Genomic DNA, 13,914 nt, shown 5'->3' on the forward strand with positions numbered 1-13,914 from the left:
CATGGAGGAAAGTGCGCATGGTGACTGTTGCATTCAATCCTGATGCAATTTCTGTGTTTCATTAACACTCTGATATGAAACTTCCTGGCAGATTAAAACTGTGTGCCCGACCGAGACTCGAACTCGGGACCTTTGCCTTTCGCGGGCAAGTGCTCTACCAACTGAGCTACCGAAGCACGACTCACGTCCGGTACTCACAGCTTTACTTCTGCCAGTATCCGTCTCCTACCTTCCAAACTTTACAGAAGCTCTTCTGCGAACCTTGCAGAACTAGCACTCCTGAAAGAAAGGATATTGCGGAGACATGGCTTAGACACAGCCTGGGGGATGTTTCCCGAATGAGATTTTCACTCTGCAGCGGAGTGTGCGCTGATATGAAACTTCCTGGCAGATTAAAACTGTGTGCCCGACCGAGACTCGAACTCGGGACCTTTGCCTTCCGCGGACAAGTGCTCTACCAACTGAGCTACCGAAGCACGACTCACGTCCGGTACTCACAGCTTTACTTCTGCCAGTATCCGTCTCCTACCTTCCAAACTTTACAGAAGCTCTTCTGCGAACCTTGCAGAACTAGCACTCCTGAAAGAAAGGATATTGCGGAGACATGGCTTAGTCAAAGCCTGGGGGATGTTTCCAGAATGAGATTTTCACTCTGCAACGGAGTGTGCGCTGATATGAAACTTCCTGGCAGATTAAAACTGTGTGCCCGACCGAGACTCGAACTCGGTATCTTTGCCTTTCGCGGGCAAGTGCTCTACCAACTGAGCTACCGAAGCACGACTCACGTCCGGTACTCACAGCTTTACTTCTGCCAGTATCCGTCTCCTACCTTCCAAACTTTACAGAAGCTCTTCTGCGAACCTTGCAGAACTAGCACTCCTGAAAGAAAGGATATTGCGGAGACATGGCTTAGCCACAGCCTGGGGGATGTTTCCAGAATGAGATTTTCACTCTGCAGCGTAGTGTGCGCTGATATGAAACTTCCTGGCAGATTAAAACTGTGTGCCCGACCGGGACTCGAACTCGGGACCTTTGCCTTTCGCGGGCAAGTGCTCTACCAACTGAGCTACCGAAGCACGACTCACGTCCGGTACTCACAGCTTTACTTCTGCCAGTATCCGTCTCCTACCTTCCAAACTTTACAGAAGCTCTTCTGCGAACCTTGCAGAACTAGCACTCCTGAAAGAAAGGATATTGCGGAGACATGGCTTAGCCACAGCCTGGGGGATGTTTCCAGAATGAGATTTTCACTCTGCAGCGGAGTGTGCGCTGATATGAAACTTCCTGGCAGATTAAAACTGTGTGCCCGACCGAGACTCGAACTCGGGACCTTTGCCTTTCGCGGGCAAGTGCTCTACCAACTGAGCTACCGAAGCACGACTCACGTCCGGTACTCACAGCTTTACTTCTGCCAGTATCCGTCTCCTACCTTCCAAACTTTACAGAAGCTCTTCTGCGAACCTTGCAGAACTAGCACTCCTGAAAGAAAGGATATTGCGGAGACATGGCTTAGACACAGCCTGGGGGATGTTTCCCGAATGAGATTTTCACTCTGCAGCGGAGTGTGCGCTGATATGAAACTTCCTGGCAGATTAAAACTGTGTGCCCGACCGAGACTCGAACTCGGGACCATTGCCTTTCGCGGACAAGTGCTCTACCAACTGAGCTACCGAAGCACGACTCACGTCCGGTACTCACAGCTTTACTTCTGCCAGTATCCGTCTCCTACCTTCCAAACTTTACAGAAGCTCTTCTGCGAACCTTGCAGAACTAGCACTCCTGAAAGAAAGGATATTGCGGAGACATGGCTTAGTCAAAGCCTGGGGGATGTTTCCAGAATGAGATTTTCACTCTGCAGCGGAGTGTGCGCTGATATGAAACTTCCTGGCAGATTAAAACTGTGTGCCCGACCGAGACTCGAACTCGGGACCTTTGCCTTTCGCGGGCAAGTGCTCTACCAACTGAGCTACCGAAGCACGACTCACGTCCGGTACTCACAGCTTTACTTCTGCCAGTATCCGTCTCCTACCTTCCAAACTATACAGAAGCTCTTCTGCGAACATTGCAGAACTAGCACTCCTGAAAGAAAGGATATTGCGGAGACATGGCTTAGCCACAGCCTGGGGGATGTTTCCAGAATGGGATTTTCACTCTGCAGCGGAGTGTGCGCTGATATGAAACTTCCTGGCAGATTAAAACTGTGTGCCCGACCGAGACTCGAACTCGGGACCTTTGCCTTTCGCGGGCAAGTGCTCTACCAACTGAGCTACCGAAGCACGACTCACGTCCGGTACTCACAGCTTTACTTCTGCCAGTATCCGTCTCCTACCTTCCAAACTTTACAGAAGCTCTTCTGCGAACCTTGCAGAACTAGCACTCCTGAAAGAAAGGATATTGCGGAGACATGGCTTAGCCACAGCCTGGGGGATGTTTCCAGAATGAGATTTTCACTCTGCAGCGGAGTGTGCGCTGATATGAAACTTCCTGGCAGATTAAAACTGTGTGCCCGACCGAGACTCGAACTCGGGACCTTTGCCTTTCGCGGGCAAGTGCTCTACCAACTGAGCTACCGAAGCACGACTCACGTCCGGTACTCACAGCTTTACTTCTGCCAGTATCCGTCTCCTACCTTCCAAACTTTACAGAAGCTCTTCTGCGAACCTTGCAGAACTAGCACTCCTGAAAGAAAGGATATTGCGGAGACATGGCTTAGCCACAGCCTGGGGGATGTTTCCAGAATGAGATTTTCACTCTGCAGCGGAGTGTGCGCTGATATGAAACTTCCTGGCAGATTAAAACTGTGTGCCCGACCGAGACTCGAACTCGGGACCTTTGCCTTTCGCGGGCAAGTGCTCTACCAACTGAGCTACCGAACCACGACTCACGTCCGGTACTCACAGCTTTACTTCTGCCAGTATCCGTCTCCTACCTTCCAAACTTTACAGAAGCTCTTCTGCGAACCTTGCAGAACTAGCACTCCTGAAAGAAAGGATATTGCGGAGACATGGCTTAGCCACAGCCTGGGGGATGTTTCCAGAATGAAATTTCACTCTGCAGCGTAGTGTGCGCTGATATGAAACTTCCTGGCAGATTAAAACTGTGTGACCGACCGAGACTCGAACTCGGGACCTTTGCCTTTCGCGGGCAAGTGCTCTACCAACTGAGCAACTGAAGCACACTCCGCTGCAGAGTGAAAATCTCATTCTGGAAACATCCCCCAGGCTGTGGCTAAGCCATGTCTCCGCAATATCCTTTCTTTCAGGAGTGCTAGTTCTGCAAGGTTCGCAGAAGAGCTTCTGTAAAGTTTGGAAGGTAGGAGACGGATACTGGCAGAAGTAAAGCTGTGAGTACCGGACGTGAGTCGTGCTTCGGTAGCTCATTTGGTAGAGCACTTGCCCGCGAAAGGCAAAGGTCCCGATTTTGAGTCTCGGTCGGGCACACAGTTTTAATCTGCCAGGTAGTTTCATATCAGCGCACACTCCGCTGCAGAGTGAAAATCTCATTCTGGAAACATCCCCCAGGCTGTGGCTAAGCCATGTCTCCGCAATATCCTTTCTTTCAGGAGTGCTAGTTCTGCAAGGTTCGCAGAAGAGCTTCTGTAAAGTTTGGAAGGTAGGAGACGGATACTGGCAGAAGTAAAGCTGTGAGTACCGGACGTGAGTCGTGCTTCGGTAGCTCAGTTGGTAGAGCACTTGCCCGCGAAAGGCAAAGGTCCCGAGATCGAGTCTCGGTCGGGCACACAGTTTTAATCTGCCAGGAAGTTTCATATCAGCGCACACTCCGCTGCAGAGTGAAAATCTCATTCTGGAAACATCCCCCAGGCTGTGGCTAAGCCATGTCTCCGCAATATCCTTTCTTTCAGGAGTGCTAGTTCTGCAAGGTTCGCAGAAGAGCTTCTGTAAAGTTTGAAAGGTAGGAGACGGATACTGGCAGAAGTAAAGCTGTGAGTACCGGACGTGAGTCGTGCTTCGGTAGCTCAGTTGGTAGAGCACATGCCCGCGAAAGGCAAAGGTCCCGAGTTCGAGTCTCGGTCGGGCACACAGTTTTAATCTGCCAGGAAGTTTTATATCAGCGCACACTCCGCTGCAGAGTGAAAATCTCATTCTGGGAACACTCTGATAGTCCACAGATTACAGAATGTCTCCAGATGTGCATCGGAAACTACCACTGGTCTTCCTGGGAACGATCAAAGCGTAGACTGTTTGAGACATTTCTCCCATGGAGGAAAGAGCGCGAGGTGACTGTTGTATTCCATCCCGATGCAGTTCTGTGTTTCATTAACACTACGAAGGTCCACAGATAACAGAATGACTCCAGATGTGCATCGGAAACTACTACTGGTCTTCCAGGGAACGATCAAAGCGTAGACAGTTTGCGACATAACTCCCATGGAGGAAAGTGGGCATGGTGACTATTGTATTCAATCCCGATGCAATTTCTGTGTTTCATCAACACCTGATAGTCCACAGATTACATAATGCCTCCAGATGTGCATCGGAAACTGCTACTGCTCTTCCAGGGAACGATCAAAGCGTAAACTGTTTGAGACATTACATCCATGGAGGAAAGTGCGCATGGTGACTGTTGTATTCAATCCCGATGCAATTGCTGTGTTTCATCAAGACTCAGATAGTCCACAGATTACAGAATGCCTCCAGATGTGCATCGGAAACTACTACTGGTCTTCCAGGGAACTATCAAAGCGTAGACTGTTTGCGACAATACTCCCATGGAGGAAAGTGGGCATGGTGACTGTTGTATTCAACCCCGATGCAATTTCTGTGTTTCATCAACACTCTGATAGTCCACAGATTACAGAATGCCTCCAGACGTGCATCGGAAACTGCTACTGGTCTTCCAGGTAACGATCAAACCGTAAACTGTTTGAGACTTTACACCAATGGAGGAAAGTGCGCATGGTGACTGTTGTATTCAATCCCGATGCAATTTCTCTGTTTCATCAACACACTGATAGTCCACAGATTACAGAATGCCTCCAGATGTGCATCGGAAACTACTACTGGTCTTCCTGGAAACGATAAAAGCGTAGACTGTTTGAGACATTACTCTCATGGAGGAAAGTGCGCATGGTGACTGTTGTATTCAATCCCGATGCAATTTCTGTGTTTCATCAACACTCTGATAGTCGACAGATTGCAGAATGTCTCCAGATTTGCATCGGAAACTGCTACTGGTCTTCCAGGGAACGATCAAATCGTAGACGGTTTAAAACATTACTCCCATGGAGGAAAGTGCGCATGGTGAATGTTGTATTCAATCCCGATGCAATTTCTGTGTTTTATCAACACTTTTAAGGTCCACAGATTACACAATGCCTCCAGATTTGCATCGGAAACTACTACTGTTCTTCCAGGGAACGATCAAACCGTAGACAGTTTAAAACATTACTCCCATGGACGAAAGTGCGCATGGTGACTGTTGTATTCAGCCCGATGCAATATCTGTGTTTCATCAAGACTCTGATAGTCCACAGATTACAGAATGCAACCAGATGTGCATCGGAAACCACTACTGGTCTCCCAGGGAACGATCAAAGCGTAGACTGTTTGAGACAATACTCAGATGGAGGAAAGAGCGCATGGTGACTGTTGTATTCAATCCCGATGCAATTTCTGTGTTTCATCAATACTCATATAGTCCACAGATTACAGAATGCCTCCAGATGTGCATCGGAAACTACAAATGGTCTTCCAGGGAACGATCAAAGCATAGTCAGTTTCCGACATTACTCCCATGGAGGAAAGTGGGCATGGTGACTGTTGTATTCCATCCCGATGCAAATTCTGTGTTTCATCAACACTTTGAAGGTCCACAGATTACAGAATGCCTCCAGATGTGCATCGGAAACTACTACTGGTCTTCAGTGAACCATCAAAGCGTAGACTGTTTGAGACATTACTCCCATGGAGGAAAGTGCACATGGTGACTCTTGTATTCAATCCGGATGCAATTTCTTTGTTTCATCAACATTCAGATAGTCCCCAGATTACAGAATGCCGCCAGATGTGCATCGGAAACTACTACTGGTCTTCCAGGGAACGATCAAAGCGTAGACAGTTTGCGACATTACTCCCATGGAGGAAAGTGGGCATGGTGACTATTGTATTCAATCCCGATGCAATTTCTGTGTTTCATCAACACCTGATAGTCCACAGATTACATAATGCCTCCAGATGTGCATCGGAAACTGCTACTGCTCTTCCAGAGAACGATCAAAGCGTAAACTGTTTGAGACATTACATCCATGGAGGAAAGTGCGCATGGTGACTGTTGTATTCAATCCCGATGCAATTGCTGTGTTACTCCCATGGAGGAAAGTGCGCATGGTGACTGTTGTATTCCATCCCGATGCAAATTCTGTGTTTCATCAACACTTTGAAGGTCCACAGATTACAGAATGCCTCCAGATGTGCATCGGAAACTACTACTGGTCTTCAGTGAACCATCAAAGCGTAGACTGTTTAAGACATTACTCCCATGGAGGAAAGTGCACATGGTGACTCTTGTATTCAATCCGGATGCAATTTCTGTGTTTCATCAACATTCAGATAGTCCACAGATTACAGAATGCCGCCAGATGTGCATCGGAAACTACTACTGGTCTTCTTGGAAACGATAAAAGCGTAGACTGCTTGAGACATTACTCTCATGGAGGAAGGTGCGCATGGTGACTGTTGTATTCAATCCCGATGCAATTTCTGTGTTTCATCAACACTCTGATAGTCCACAGATTACAGAATGCCTCCAGATGTGCATCGGAAACTACTACTGGTCTTCCAGGGAACGATCAAATCGTAGAAGGTTTGAGACATTACTCCCATGGAGGAAAGTGCGCATGGTGAATGTTGTATTCAATCCCGATGCAATTTCTGTGTTTTATCAACACTTTTAAGGTCCACAGATTACACAATGCCTCCAGATTTGCATCGGAAACTACTACTGTTCTTCCAGGGAACGATCAAACCGTAGACAGTTTAAAACATTACTCCCATGGACGAAAGTGCGCATGGTGACTGTTGTATTCAACCCCGATGCAATTTCTGTGTTTCATCAACACTCTGATAGTCCACAGATTACAGAATGCCTAAAGACGTGCATCGGAAACTGCTACAGGTCTTCCAGGTAACGATCAAACCATAAACTGTTTGAGACTTTACACCAATGGAGGAAAGTGCGCATGGTGACTGTTGTATTCAATCCCGATGCAATTTCTCTGTTTCATCAACACTCTGATAGTCCACAGATTACAGAATGCCTCCAGATGTGCATCGGAAACTACTACTGGTCTTCCTGGAAACGATAAAAGCGTAGACTGCTTGAGACATTACTCTCATGGAGGAAAGTGCGCATGGTGACTGTTGTATTCAATCCCGATGCAATTTCTGTGTTTCATCAACACTCTGATAGTCGACAGATTGCAGAATGCCTCCAGATTTGCATCGGAAACTACTACTGGTCTTCCAGGGAACGATCAAATCGTAGAAGGTTTGAGACATTAGTCCCATGGAGGAAAGTGCGCATGGTGAATGTTGTATTCAATCCCGATGCAATTTCTGTGTTTTATCAACACATTTAAGGTCCACAGATTACACAATGCCTCCAGATTTGCATCGGAAACTACTACTGTTCTTCCAGGGAACGATCAAACCGTAGACAGTTTAAAACATTACTCCCATGGACGAAAGTGCGCATGGTGACTGTTGTATTCAGCCCGATGCAATATCTGTGTTTCATCAAGACTCTGATAGTCCACAGATTACAGAATGCAACCAGATGTGCATCGGAAACCACTACTGGTCTCCCAGGGAACGATCAAAGCGTAGACTGTTTGAGACATTACTCCCATGGAGGAAAGTGCGCATGGTGATTGTTGTATTCAATCCCGATGCAATTTCTGTGTTTCATCAACACTCTGATAGTCCACAGATTACAGAATGCTTCCAGATGTGCATCGGAAACTACTACTGGTCTTCCAGATAACGATCAAAGCGTAGACTGTTTGAGACAATACTCCCATGGAGGAAAGAGCGCATGGTGACTGTTGTATTCAATCCCGATGCAATTTCTGTGTTTCATCAAGACTCATATAGTCCACAGATTACAGAATGCCTCCAGATGTGCATCGGAAACTACAAATGGTCTTCCAGGGAACGATCAAAGCATTGTCTGTTTGCGACATTACTCCCATGGAGGAAAGTGCGCATGGTGACTGTTGTATTCCATCCCGATGCAAATTCTGTGTTTCATCAACACTTTGAAGGTCCACAGATTACAGAATGCCTCCAGATGTGCATCGGAAACTACTACTGGTCTTCAGTGAACCATCAAAGCGTAGACTGTTTGAGACATTACTCTCATGGAGGAAAGTGCACATGGTGACTCTTGTATTCAATCCGGATGCAATTTCTGTGTTTCATCAACATTCAGATAGTCCACAGATTACAGAATGCCTCCACATGTGCATCGGAAACTACTACTTGTCTTCTAGGGAACGATCAAAGCGTAGACTATTTGAGATATTACTCCCATGGAGGAAAGTGCGCATGGTGACTGTTGCATTCAATCCCGACGCAATTTTGGTTTTATCAAGACCCTGATAGACCACAGATTACAGAATGCCTCCAGATGTGCATCGGAAACTACTACTGGTCTTCCAGGGAACGATCAAAGCGTAGACTGTTTGAGACATTACTCCCATGGAGGAAAGTGCGCATGGTGAATGTTGTATTCAATCCCGATGCAATTTCTGTGTTTTATCAACACTTTTAAGGTCCACAGATTACACTGCCTCCAGATTTGCATCGGAAACTACTACAGTTCTTCCAGGGAACGATCAAACCGTAGACAGTTTAAAACATTACTCCCATGGACGAAAGTGCGCATGGTGACTGTTGTATTCAGCCCGATGCAATATCTGTGTTTCATCAAGACTCTGATAGTCCACAGATTACAGAATGCAACCAGATGTGCATCGGAAACCACTACTGGTCTCCCAGGGAACGATCAAAGCGTAGACTGTTTGAGACATTACTCCCATGGAGGAGAGTGCGCATGGTGATTGTTGTATTCAATCCCGATGCAATTTCTGTGTTTCATCAACACTCTGATAGTCCACAGATTACAGAATGCTTCCAGATGTGCATCGGAAACTACTACTGGTCTTCCAGATAACGATCAAAGCGTAGACTGTTTGAGACAATACTCCCATGGAGGAAAGAGCGCATGGTGACTGTTGTATTCAATCCCGATGCAATTTCTGTGTTTCATCAAGACTCATATAGTCCACAGATTACAGAATGCCTCCAGATGTGCATCGGAAACTACAAATGGTCTTCCAGGGAACGATCAAAGCATAGTCAGTTTGCGACATTACTCCCATGGAGGAAAGTGCGCATGGTGACTGTTGTATTCCATCCCGATGCAAATTCTGTGTTTCATCAACACTTTGAAGGTCCACAGATTACAGAATGCCTCCAGATGTGCATCGGAAACTACTACTGGGCTTCAGTGAACCATCAAAGCGTAGACTGTTTGAGACATTACTCCCATGGAGGAAAGTGCACATGGTGACTCTTGTATTCAATCCGGATGCAATTTCTGTGTTTCATCAACATTCAGATAGTCCACAGATTACAGAATGCCGCCAGATGTGCATCGGAAACTACTACTGGTCTTCCAGGGAACGATCAAAGCGTAGACAGTTTGCGACATTACTCCCATGGAGGAAAGTGGGCATGGTGACTATTGTATTCAATCCCGATGCAATTTCTGTGTTTCATCAACACCTGATAGTCCACAGATTACATAATGCCTCCAGATGTGCATCGGAAACTGCTACTGCTCTTCCAGGGAACGATCAAAGCGTAAACTGTTTGAGACATTACATCCATGGAGGAAAGTGCGCATCGTGACTGTTGTATTCAATCCCGATGCAATTGCTGTGTTTCATCAAGACTCAGATAGTCCACAGATTACAGAATGCCTCCAGATGTGCATCGGAAACTACTACTGGTCTTCCAGGGAACTATCAAAGCGTAGACTGTTTGCGACAATACTCCCATGGAGGAAAGTGGGCATGGTGACTGTTGTATTCAACCCCGATGCAATTTCTGTGTTTCATCAACACTCTGATAGTCCACAGATTACAGAATGCCTAAAGACGTGCATCGGAAACTGCTACTGGTCTTCCAGGTAACGATCAAACCATAAACTGTTTGAGACTTTACACCAATGGAGGAAAGTGCGCATGGTGACTGTTGTATTCAATCCCGATGCAATATCTGTGTTTCATCAACACTCTGATAGTCGACAGATTGCAGAATGCCTCCAGATTTGCATCGGAAACTACTACTGGTCTTCCAGGGAACGATCAAATCGTAGACGGTTTGAGACATTACTCCCATGGAGGAAAGTGCGCATGGTGAATGTTGTATTCAATCCCGATGCAATTTCTGTGTTTTATCAACACTTTTAAGGTCCACAGATTACACAATGCCTCCAGATTTGCATCGGAAACTACTACTGTTCTTCCAGGGAACGATCAAACCGTAGACAGTTTAAAACATTACTCCCGTGGACGAAAGTGCGCATGGTGACTGTTGTATTCAGCCCGATGCAATATCTGTGTTTCATCAAGACTCTGATAGTCCACAGATTACAGAATGCAACCAGATGTGCATCGGAAACCACTACTGGTCTCCCAGGGAACGATCAAAGCGTAGACTGTTTGAGACATTACTCCCATGGAGGAAAGTGCGCATGGTGATTGTTGTATTCAATCCCGATGCAATTTCTGTGTTTCATCAACACTCTGATAGTCCACAGATTACAGAATGCTTCCAGATGTGCATCGGAAACTACTACTGGTCTTCCAGATAACGATCAAAGCGTAGACTGTTTGAGACAATACTCCCATGGAGGAAAGAGCGCATGGTGACTGTTGTATTCAATCCCGATGCAATTTCTGTGTTTCATCAAGACTCATATAGTCCACAGATTACAGAATGCCTCCAGATGTGCATCGGAAACTACAAATGGTCTTCCAGGGAACGATCAAAGCATTGTCTGTTTGCGACATTACTCCCATGGAGGAAAGTGCGCATGGTGACTGTTGTATTCCATCCCGATGCAAATTCTGTGTTTCATCAACACTTTGAAGGTCCACAGATTACAGAATGCCTCCAGATGTGCATCGGAAACTACTACTGGTCTTCAGTGAACCATCAAAGCGTAGACTGTTTGAGACATTACTCTCATGGAGGAAAGTGCACATGGTGACTCTTGTATTCAATCCGGATGCAATTTCTGTGTTTCATCAACATTCAGATAGTCCACAGATTACAGAATGCCTCCACATGTGCATCGGAAACTACTACTTGTCTTCTAGGGAACGATCAAAGCGTAGACTATTTGAGATATTACTCCCATGGAGGAAAGTGCGCATGGTGACTGTTGCATTCAATCCCGACGCAATTTTGGTTTTATCAAGACCCTGATAGACCACAGATTACAGAATGCCTCCAGATGTGCATCGGAAACTACTACTGGTCTTCCAGGGAACGATCAAAGCGTAGACTGTTTGAGACATTACTCCCATGGAGGAAAGTGCGCATGGTGAATGTTGTATTCAATCCCGATGCAATTTCTGTGTTTTATCAACACTTTTAAGGTCCACAGATTACACAATGCCTCCAGATTTGCATCGGAAACTACTACAGTTCTTCCAGGGAACGATCAAACCGTAGACAGTTTAAAACATTACTCCCATGGACGAAAGTGCGCATGGTGACTGTTGTATTCAGCCCGATGCAATATCTGTGTTTCATCAAGACTCTGATAGTCCACAGATTACAGAATGCAACCAGATGTGCATCGGAAACCACTACTGGTCTCCCAGGGAACGATCAAAGCGTAGACTGTTTGAGACATTACTCCCATGGAGGAGAGTGCGCATGGTGATTGTTGTATTCAATCCCGATGCAATTTCTGTGTTTCATCAACACTCTGATAGTCCACAGATTACAGAATGCTTCCAGATGTGCATCGGAAACTACAAATGGTCTTCCAGGGAACGATCAAAGCATAGTCAGTTTGCGACATTACTCCCATGGAGGAAAGTGCGCATGGTGACTGTTGTATTCCATCCCGATGCAAATTCTGTGTTTCATCAACACTTTGAAGGTCCACAGATTACAGAATGCCTCCAGATGTGCATCGGAAACTACTACTGGGCTTCAGTGAACCATCAAAGCGTAGACTGTTTGAGACATTACTCCCATGGAGGAAAGTGCACATGGTGACTCTTGTATTCAATCCGGATGCAATTTCTGTGTTTCATCAACATTCAGATAGTCCACAGATTACAGAATGCCGCCAGATGTGCATCGGAAACTACTACTGGTCTTCCAGGGAACGATCAAAGCGTAGACAGTTTGCGACATTACTCCCATGGAGGAAAGTGGGCATGGTGACTACTGTATTCAATCCCGATGCAATTTCTGTGTTTCATCAACACCTGATAGTCCACAGATTACATAATGCCTCCAGATGTGCATCGGAAACTGCTACTGCTCTTCCAGGGAACGATCAAAGCGTAAACTGTTTGAGACATTACATCCATGGAGGAAAGTGCGCATGGTGACTGTTGTATTCAATCCCGATGCAATTGCTGTGTTTCATCAAGACTCAGATAGTCCACAGATTACAGAATGCCTCCAGATGTGCATCGGAAACTACTACTGGTCTTCCAGGGAACTATCAAAGCGTAGACTGTTTGCGACAATACTCCCATGGAGGAATGTGGGCATGGTGACTGTTGTATTCAACCCCGATGCAATTTCTGTGTTTCATCAACACTCTGATAGTCCACAGATTACAGAATGCCTAAAGACGTGCATCGGAAACTGCTACTGGTCTTCCAGGTAACGATCAAAACATAAACTGTTTGAGACTTTACACCAATGGAGGAAAGTGCGCATGGTGACTGTTGTATTCAATCCCGATGCAATTTCTGTGTTTCATCAACACTCTGATAGTCGACAGATTGCAGAATGCCTCCAGATTTGCATCGGAAACTACTACTGGTCTTCCAGGGAACGATCAAATCGTAGACGGTTTGAGACATTACTCCCATAGAGGAAAGTGCGCATGGTGAATGATGTATTCAATCCCGATGCAATTTCTGTGTTTTATCAACACTTTTAAGGTCCACAGATTACACAATGCCTCCAGATTTGCATCGGAAACTACTACTGTTCTTCCAGGGAACGATCAAACCGTAGACAGTTTAAAACATTACTCCCGTGGACGAAAGTGCGCATGGTGACTGTTGTATTCAGCCCGATGCAATATCTGTGTTTCATCAAGACTCTGATAGTCCACAGATTACAGAATGCAACCAGATGTGCATCGGAAACCACTACTGGTCTCCCAGGGAACGATCAAAGCGTAGACTGTTTGAGACATTACTCCCATGGAGGAAAGTGCGCATGGTGATTGTTGTATTCAATCCCGATGCAATTTCTGTGTTTCATCAACACTCTGATAGTCCACAGATTACAGAATGCTTCCAGATGTGCATCGGAAACTACTACTGGTCTTCCAGATAACGATCAAAGCGTAGACTGTTTGAGACAATACTCCCATGGAGGAAAGAGCGCATGGTGACTGTTGTATTCAATCCCGATGCAATTTCTGTGTTTCATCAAGACTCATATAGTCCACAGATTACAGAATGCCTCCAGATGTGCATCGGAAACTACAAATGGTCTTCCAGGGAACGATCAAAGCATAGTCAGTTTGCGACATTACTCCCATGGAGGAAAGTGCGCATGGTGACTGTTGTATTCCATCCCGATGCAAATTCTGTGTTTCATCAACACTTTGAAGGTCCAC

At 46.0% G+C, this 13,914-nt stretch overlaps 2 non-coding genes across 2 annotated transcripts; both read right to left on the reverse strand.

Moving 5' to 3' along the window:
* Positions 1-402: 402 nt before the first annotated feature.
* On the reverse strand, positions 403-477 carry Trnap-cgg (transfer RNA proline (anticodon CGG)). Its single transcript has one exon. It is a non-coding gene; the product is annotated as a tRNA-Pro (tRNA).
* A 2,324-nt stretch (positions 478-2,801) lies between these two features.
* Trnas-cga (transfer RNA serine (anticodon CGA)) lies at positions 2,802-2,876 on the reverse strand. Its single transcript has one exon. It is a non-coding gene; the product is annotated as a tRNA-Ser (tRNA).
* Positions 2,877-13,914: the final 11,038 nt, after the last annotated feature.

Source organism: Schistocerca gregaria, chromosome 9 (genome assembly GCF_023897955.1).
Source record: "Schistocerca gregaria isolate iqSchGreg1 chromosome 9, iqSchGreg1.2, whole genome shotgun sequence".
Taxonomy (NCBI): Eukaryota; Metazoa; Arthropoda; class Insecta; order Orthoptera; family Acrididae; genus Schistocerca; species Schistocerca gregaria.